The following is a 9835-nucleotide window of genomic DNA, read 5'->3' on the forward strand; positions in this document are numbered from 1 at the left end:
TTTGACAATTGTGGATGATTGTTCACGGGCAGTTTGGATCTATTTGTTAAAAGAAAAAACAGAGGTATCAGTGACTTTGAAAAAAAATTTCACACTCGTTGAGAGGCAATACAACAAATGTGTTAAAATGGTTCGCTCTGACAATGGAACCGAATTCATGTGTCTAAAACACTATTTCATTCAACAAGGTATCCTTCACCAAACTTCCTGTGTCGGGACCCCGCAACAAAATGGACGCGTCGAACGCAAGCATCGGCATATTCTGAATGTTGCTCGGTCATTACGGTTTCAAGGCAATCTTCCCATTAAATTTTGGGGGGAATGCGTTTTGACTGCAGGCTACTTAATCAATCTCACACCATCCTCCATTCTAAAAGGAAAAACCCCTTATGAAGTGATCCATGGATGTGTACCCAGCTACGCGCACTTACGAGTATTTGGTTCATTATGTTATGCTCATAATCAAAATAGACAGCGGGATAAATTTGATAGTCGTAGTCGAAAATGTGTGTTTGTCGGGTATCCATATGGCCAAAAAGGATGAAAATTATTTGATTTGGAAACAGAAACTTTCTTTGTCTCTCGTGATGTACATTTTTTCGAAAATAAATTTCCATATTTTGAAGCCAAAAAGATGGACACTGCACCACCATTGCAAAACCCAATTATTGCCAACTCTTTAGAAACTGGAACGGACCCACATTTTCTTCACGAAGTTGCCTCCTCAAACCTAGATGAATGCATCGTCAACCAACCCATTGCATCTCCCATCCCAGCCAAGGAGGATGCTACCCTCACAGATGACTTCGACCACACTATCAACGACTCCGATCCGTGTATAGAAGCCTCGACGCTACCCGCGGATCCACCGCCGCGTCCGACGGAGACGGTGATGACTTTTTACGGCAAGTGCACCGCGTTTGTCAAAAGTAATAATTGTCCCTAAGGACGGATATCGATCCCACAAGGAACAGTGAATTATCGAGTACAATAATCGCTAAATATAAAAATAGAACAATGAAAAGAGTTTTGAATTAATTGTGTTGGCACTGATCAATAAGAAAACAAACAAAGAATTAGTTGTTTCAATTGGAAAAATAAGGATTAGTTTCATCTCTCTCACTCTCAAGTATTTTGATTAGCATGTCAATATTAAGTTCTTTTGATTGAAATTGATGCCCGTATAAAAATCATTTATATCGATTCCTCGCATATAAAATCCTTAAGAATGTCCCCTAACTATCGATCCCTCGCATAATTATAAGAACAACTTAGAACGAAGCTCAGACGTTTAATAGCAATTAACATTTTAAGTCTATTCCTAGCACTCAAATATGTTAAGTATTGTTGTTTAGGTCCGAACCCTAAAAATACCTCCCGGTCAGATTTAAGATTCTCAATTTGTCACGGAAAATTAAAAGTAAAACAACAATACCAATAATCAATCAAGAACTGAATATTAATATATAAAATATCACCTCAATACATAAGAGTTTGAGCAGATTACTCCCAATCCCAAAGGGTAGAATTAGCCACGCATACTTCTATCACCTTCCATTCTCCCAATTGGGTTACAATTCACTCTATGGTGTTTTCCTCTCAATCTGGCACACTAAGGTTGAGCCTCTAGCCCTCTATTTATCCTAGTTTTCTAGGGTTAGGTTGTTTCCTATGTCGCGCTAACGGGCTAAATGATAAAACATAAAAAAGGCCCAATCTTTCTTTGCATCTTTTTCCATTCTGGGACCTTCTATCTTTATCTTTTTAGCTCAAATCATTCATCTTTAATCAAAATCTTCAATCTTCCTTAGAAATATGCAATTAACACCAAATTTGAGAATAAAATACTCTTATTCAAATAAAGATTATAAAAAATGTAAAAAGGTATAAATTCATAAATTAGGAATTATTTTATATGTAAATTAGCAATAAATCCTCATAAGTGCCTATATTTTAATATGAAATATTACTGAAATTAGACACTTATCACTCTCCCCAACTTAGAATCTTGCTTGTCCTCAAGCAAAGTAAATGAATATATTTGAATTTAAATATCAAACAGCTTAATTCACTAAACAACAAATCAAATTAGAAACTTATGATGCTTCCAAATTCAAATATAGATAATTATAGACACAATCAATTTCCAGGATCAAATCAAAACAAATAAATGACAATTCATCAAGGAATATCTTCTCATATGCTCACGGGTAAGTGTTTGTTTCTCTCTATTTTCACTGAATCATAACAAATCACAGTTGCTTTTCCTTTCATCTTCAAATCACAAACATATTAGAAACATGAATCTTGAGGTCTTTTCCAGGGTTGTAATGAGGTTGGGCTTCCAAAAAATATTGGTTTTTCTTAGATAACAAAATGCACATATTAAAGAAGAAGAACATATCTACAATTCAATTATAGAGAACATATATGTTATCTAATTACCACTTTCTTTCGATGTCACCTTTTCCCTCATTTTCTTTTTGACTTTTCATGATTTTCATGAAATTTTTCTATCTTTCTTTTCTATTTATTTTTCTTCTTCTGTTCCTTTTTTTTCTTTTCAATAATAGGAAAAGATTCTTCCTATTTTCAACTTTTTGACTTTCACAATCAGAACCAACATTCCCTTTTCTATAAGTATTGCATTTATGTTCTCCTTCCTTAAACATGCTAAAGGGTAGGAAATTATATCAATAAAGGTTAAGGTGCAATATTAACAAAAAAATTCTTGGCCCAAAGGGGATAAAAAAAAAATGGAATTCTAATATAAAGGTTGGCTTTTTGGCCCTGGCTCCTAATTAACACAAACAAATGCCTCAAACATCTTGATGCTCTTTTATGATGCAACAAAAATAAAAATTAAGCAACCACAACTGTCAATTCATCAGTAAAACTCTCAAACTGTTTAAGGTTCACACACTCACTTGGTTTAATTGGTCTAATTCCTTTTTGTCTTGTCATTATCTGTCATAATCAATCATCCTGTTAAATTTATGTATCATACTTTTAACTACATTTGAATAAGGATTCAATCTAATTTTGTTTTCTAACATGTGTCTAATTCATCTCACTATTTAATATTTAAATACAAATTCTTTTTTCCACAATTCAAAATTAATATTCTAGTTCTTTTTTATTTGAGAAAAATAAACTAGAAAGCAAACAAATTAAAACTGGAAATTTATTCAAGAAAGAAAATTCAAAACCTAAAACTAACAAACTATAAAAAACAACAAATTTATTCAAAATACAAAATAAGCAATTAAAACAAACTAAAAAAAAGCAAATAAACAAAAAACAAAATAACCGAAAAATAAAATAAAATAAATAAAAACTAAACAGAAAATAAAATTTAAATAATTGAAAAGAAAAGAGAATTAGATAGATAGAACCATATTTTTGCTCAATCCTCTCTTCTTAAGAAGTCATCCAGCTTTTTGTTAAAATCTTTATCTATAATCTTGCTTCATTTGCTGGATCTTAAGAAGTCATCCAATGTTTTAAAGGCTACTTAAATCAATGCTTTCATATGAAAGATTTAGGCCGCCTCAAGTACTTCCTGGGGTTGAAGTTGCTCGCTCCCCCAACGGAATCTTCCTTTGCCAGAGGAAATATGCCTTAGATATCATTACTGAAGTCGAATTGTTGGGTGCGAAGCCCGCCACTACACCATGTGAAGAAAATCACAAATTGAGCTCCGCTACTGGTTCTTTTCTTTCTGACCCGGCTATGTTGGGAGGTTAATTTATCTGTGTTTCACTCGACCTGACCTTGCCTACAGTGTCCAAGCTTTATCTCAATTTATGCAAAATCCACGCTCCGAGCATTGGCAAGCTGCTCTTCGTGTTGTTCGATATTTAAAGGGGCATCCTGGACAAGGAATACTCCTACCTCGAGAGAACAACTTACAACTCTTTGGGTGGTGTGATTTTGATTGGGCAAGTTGTCCACTGACACGGAAATCTCTCACCGGATGGTTTATTCAACTCGACACTTCCCCAATCTCTTGGAAAACCCAGAAACAACAAACGGTTTCTGCCTCCTCTGCTGAGGCTGAATATCGATCAATGGCTAAGATCACCCGAGAATTAAAGTGGATTAAAGACATTCTCGCTTCTTTACATGTTCCTCATCCTGACCCAATTCGTCTTTATTGTGATAGTCAAGCAGCACTTCACATTGCTAAAAACCCGGTCTTCCACGAACGCACCAAACACATTGAAGTTGACTGCCACTTTGTTCGAGATGAAATCATTCACAAGCGCCTTCTTCCATCCTATGTGCCCACACATACACAACTAGCTGACCTTTTCACCAAAGCTCTCGGTGCTAAAAAGTTTGGAGCCATCTTGGTCAAGTTGGGCATTCAAGACTTACATGCTCCAACTTGAGGGGATATTACCGGACAAAATCATTATTAGACTTAATTACAGGAATATAATCACTATTAATGAGTCTATAATTAGACTTAATTATAGGAATATAATCACTATAATTAGTCTTAATTACAGATGTTATGTGAGAAAAAGAATCTGTACGGTTCTGTACGGTTCTAATGCTATGGTTATATATATGTATCATTGCTATAGATGAAAGACAGATTGAATAAAACAGATAATATTCTTTCAGTTAACAAAAAATTATAAAGAAATAAAAAAAAAAATTTAACATTCTATTCCATGCAAAAGTAAAATAAAAATAATATAAAAAAAATTATATTTAAAATGGGTTACTTCTATGAAACATGATCCAAAAATTATTTTATTACATGATTAACTTAAATATAATTATGTCTGATCGAGAAATCGAGTTGTGGATGTATAAACCTGAATAAATATACTCACGAAAAACTCATTTAAACCGTCTAAGTAATGGTTCGGCAATTTGGCACATTAAAAATTGTAATTTAATCATTTAATAGTATTTGTAAAACTAATCTGAAAATTAAGTTACTATACCTTATATTTTTCACCCCAACCAATCTTTAAATGATTATGTTCAAGATTTTTATCACGTACTTGTCTTTTTCTATTCTTGATAGATTTTATTTTAGAACAAGTAATATGTTTCACGTGATGTTTCATTTCAAGACAAATAGACAGGTTGGTCTGCGAATTTTTGGTGTCTTTATATGCCATTTTTGGCTTATTGTCTTCTATACATCTTTTTAAGATCTACTTTTAATAAACTTGATTTTGGCTGTCTTTTAGATATACTTTTTTTTTTCCATATTTTGTATGTGTAATTTACAATAGATTTTAGTTCCATCTTAAAAATTAAGATTTACATAATTTAATTCTACAAAATCTAATTATAAAATGAGAATTAGGATTCTTTTATGTAATCAAATATTATCTCTTAGTGAAATATAATGTTTGAATTTTTTTTATAAAAATAATTTTTTATTAAAAAAATTATATATATTAAAAATAACATATTTCATAATATATATAATATATATTTATATAGTATTAGTATTTATGTCATAGTTGCAATTTAAGTTTACTTCAAATTCATAAAATTTATGTGTAATGTTCTAGTCAACTTAAAATCGGTCGGAATCTGGATGAGCAAGGCCTTCTGGAAAATGAGAGAGGGCTCCTCCTGCGATGATACTCCGACGCTCAAGTCAGTAAGAGCATAAATATAATGAGTATAATGTGAAATAGGAGTTGAGAGTACTCCCTGTGTTGTTTATTAGATGTTTAGATGATGTCTTTCTTCTGTAGAGCATAATCAGGTATATGTAGACTAAATTGTAACATCTTCACCTTTAGTCATGATTCTGTCTTAATTGAGTCATTAAGGATGATTAAGTCTGATTGATTGAGATCCATTGACTTGTGCTCCCTCATAATGTTAGATACACAGGTCGGGAAACGACCCATAAATGACCAAACATCGGGCCAAACCCATGACCCAACATGCCCCCCCAGCCTCAGGCGTAGGCCAATGAGGCTAATAAGTTCATAGCCATTATTTACATAGATCGGTATTAAATCTATCTCACCACATGAATGGACTCAACACTTCTTTTACCTGCAATAAATATAATTTAAAACTTACAAACTGGAACGAGTGAGAACGACATCTCCTTCCTAAACTAGACTGATCATTGTTGGCATTTTCTTCATATGATAGATCGCCATTTTTTTCACCTGTAAAAAATATAATTTAAAACTTACAAAGTAGAACAAGTGAGATCAGAATTTCCTTCACAGATTAGACTGAGCGAGGTCGGCACCATACCAAGTCATAACTTGTGCATGATTTTTCGTCACATTAGGATTAAACCTAGACTTCTTTAAACCGACTTGGGTCGGTACCATACCAAGTCATAACTTGTGCATGGTTTTTTGTCACGTTAGGATTGAACCTAGACGTGATCTTCTTTTAACTGACTTGGGTCGGTACCATACCAAGTCATAACTTGTGCATGGTTTTTCGTCACGTTAGGATTGAACCTAGACGTGGTCTTCTTTTAACCGACTTGGGTCGGTACCATACCAAGTCATAACTTGTGCATGGTTTTTCGTCACGTTAGGATTGAACCTAGACGTGGTCTTCTTTTAACCGACTTGGGTCAGTACCATACCAAGTCATAACTTGTGCATGGTTTTTCATCGCGTTAGGATTGAACCTATATGTGGTCTTCTTTTAACTAACTTAGGTCGGTACCATACCAAGTCATAACTTGTGCATGGTTTTTCGTCACGTTAAGATTTAACCTAGACGTGGTCTTCTTAATAATTTGAACCGAACGTGGTCGATATCCCACCCAATTAAAGTTGAGGAGGTTTTTCTTCATGCATTCCCTGTTCTCAACAACTTTATACCATAAAATAGTAAGTTATGTCCACTCAAATATTTAATTAAGTATCATCAAAATATAGATTAGCCACATTTCCATAATCTCCAAACAATAGTCCCTTACAAATTACAAACTTGTACACCCTATAGTATATTTTGTTGGATCTATTAGTGTCTAAGTTCAAGAGGGGAGGGGTGAATTGAAGTTATAAAATTTTCGCAACTACAAATTGTTTTACGTTTTACAGTTTAATAGAAGAAAAAGAACATATTGATTTTAGAATGAATAGATTAATTCTTCACAACACTTTAACACAAACAAAACATATTCAGATTAGAATTGAGATCAAACAGTGAAATATGGCAAAAGCATATTGGTTCACTTTTAACAGTTTTGAAAAACACAAAATATGTCAAAAGAACAATCAAGAGTATTCAACATAAGACTTTAAAGACAATGAATTTTTATAAGGATTTAATAATAAAAACTATTCAGTACAAACTTATGTTCAAAAGTTTTGTTTATGATTGAAGAACTTTTCCATATCACAAAGAACAGTTTTTATTAAGCCCAGAATTAACAGGTTTATTTTTGAGTAAATAGATTTCGTTCTTAACAAATTAAAAGAGAAAATAAAAAACGAGTGCAGGGGTTGAGAAGATTTATGCAAGCACAGTTTATATTGGTTCACTCACAAAGAGCTTCATCCAGTTTCCCCTCACTCCAAGGTGAAATCCACTAAAAATCAATTCCAAACAATTACAACAAAACAGTTCTTGAAACCTACAAGAACAATACCAACAAAGATGAAAAATCCTATTTAAGCACACCTTGCACTCCAAGAAACCCTATCAAAGAGTGACTAACACTTACACACTGAAAATAAGATACAAGAACTCAAAATCAGTAGTTCAATTGCCGCAGAATTGCACCAACACCTTCACCAAAATCAAGGTTCTCCTAAAACAAATACACTTGAAAGATCACTTTTGGAAAACCTTTCAAAAACTCAATTCAATCCTTCTTCTCATACAGAAAGTAATAAACTTATTCTTTTATATATAGAGAAATAGATTTATTTTTGTGCAGTAGTTTTTGAGAAAACTCTAAAAAGCTAGCTATTTTCTAGCTCAAACACACATTAAAACTAGGTAGAGAAGAAGCTTCATCCATCTTAACATATTGAAGAAACAATCTTATTTTCAAACATAAATTTCAAATTAATCAAATTGTACTAAATATAAATTAGGTAAATCAACAAAAATTTTACAAATATTTAATTAGTTGTAATAAAAATGTAGATTAGTCATGTTCCATATTCTTAGTATAAGTCCCGTACCCAATAATTTAGAAACAATTCCAAGGAATGGTCATGGTAAGAGAAAATGTTCAAAAACATAAATATTCTATTTTTTTAACTACTATTTTTAATTCTTGAATTTTGACATTTTTAATTTAATAAACTTTCTATCAAATGAATTTTCATAATTTATGAGATTCATTATTATCTTTTGTTGGTCAAAATATATTTAACAACATAATCAATCACTAGTGCAACATGCCAACCCATTCTTTTAATTTTGGTGTGCAAAATAATGTAAATAAATAGTATAATTATAAAAATTAAAATAAATAGACTTCAGAAATTTGAACCTCCATCATTATTTCTCTCTCTTTAACTTACTTTTATTCTCTTTCTTACTGATGTTATCATAAACGTTACCACATGCGTTTTAAAATAATTTGTAATCACATAAATTTTCTCTTCTAATTGAAAAACGTGCAGCTATTATTATTTTTCAAAATTGTAACGTTTCCTGTTTACTAACATGGCATCAAATTAAAGTTTTCCTTTTCTTTTAATTCCTTTAGTTATTTAATTAATACTTAAATTGTTTCAATCAACATATAATATACAATGTTTATAAATCAATATCCAAATAATATTTCATTAACTATCTTTTAATATTTTAGAACAGATTTCATCAAGTAACGATAATTAAAAAATAAAAAGAAATATATAAATTCAATAATAAAATAGATATGAATATTGCACTTGTTGTAATGTGATTAATAATATTTAATTCAATCATTTATGCCACTAAAGTAATTATATAAATAAATTTTTATTTTATTTTTTATTCATCTCAAATGAAAAGTGATATTTTAATCTTGTAAAATTTAAATATTATTTTGAGTTACAGTAATTGACAAATTCATTAATAATTATAGATGAAAAATTAAGGAAATGTCGATATACCTGGCGAACTATATCAACTACATTAGAACGATTCTTTCATGGGTGGTGTGCTACCTTGTGTGAATAAGGACAAATTGACATATATATTATGGAGGTAGGAAAGTTTTACCTAACCCCACGGTGGGCGCCAAATGTTCTAGCCAACTTAAGATGTTGAGAGTACTCCCTGTGTTGTTTATTAGATGTTTAGATGTCTTTCTTCTGTAAAGCATAATCACGTATATATAGACTAAATTGTAACCTCTTCACCTTTAGTCATGATTATGTCTTAATTGAGTCATTAAGGATGATTAAGTCTGATTGATTAAGATCCCTTGACTTGTGCCCCTCATAATGTTAGATACACAGGTTGAAAAACGACCCATAAATGACCAAACATCGGGCCAGACCCATGACCCAACATGTAACTACAATTTTTTTTTTACTCGATATTTATACCTACATATTAAGGGGATTTTCCATTATCACCATTTTGTGTACATAATTTTTTTCAGATTCAATCCTTATTTAATATTTATACCTATTTTTCACTATAACTGTTTTTTTGTGTACACAATTTTTTCTCGATCCTATTCTTATTTAATATATCACATTTTTATTAGTATAATGGAATATTTTGTCATTTCATATAAATTACTTAAAAAATAAAATTATTTTTTAATTTTTAAATTAATATTAATCTACCGTTTTTATATGTTGACTTCCCACTCTTTCCTTAATTCCTTGTTTAAAGACAACAATAGGAAGAGATATGACATACT

The sequence above is a fragment of the Phaseolus vulgaris genome, chromosome 2 (genome assembly GCF_000499845.2).
Source record: "Phaseolus vulgaris cultivar G19833 chromosome 2, P. vulgaris v2.0, whole genome shotgun sequence".
NCBI lineage: Eukaryota > Viridiplantae > Streptophyta > Magnoliopsida > Fabales > Fabaceae > Phaseolus > Phaseolus vulgaris.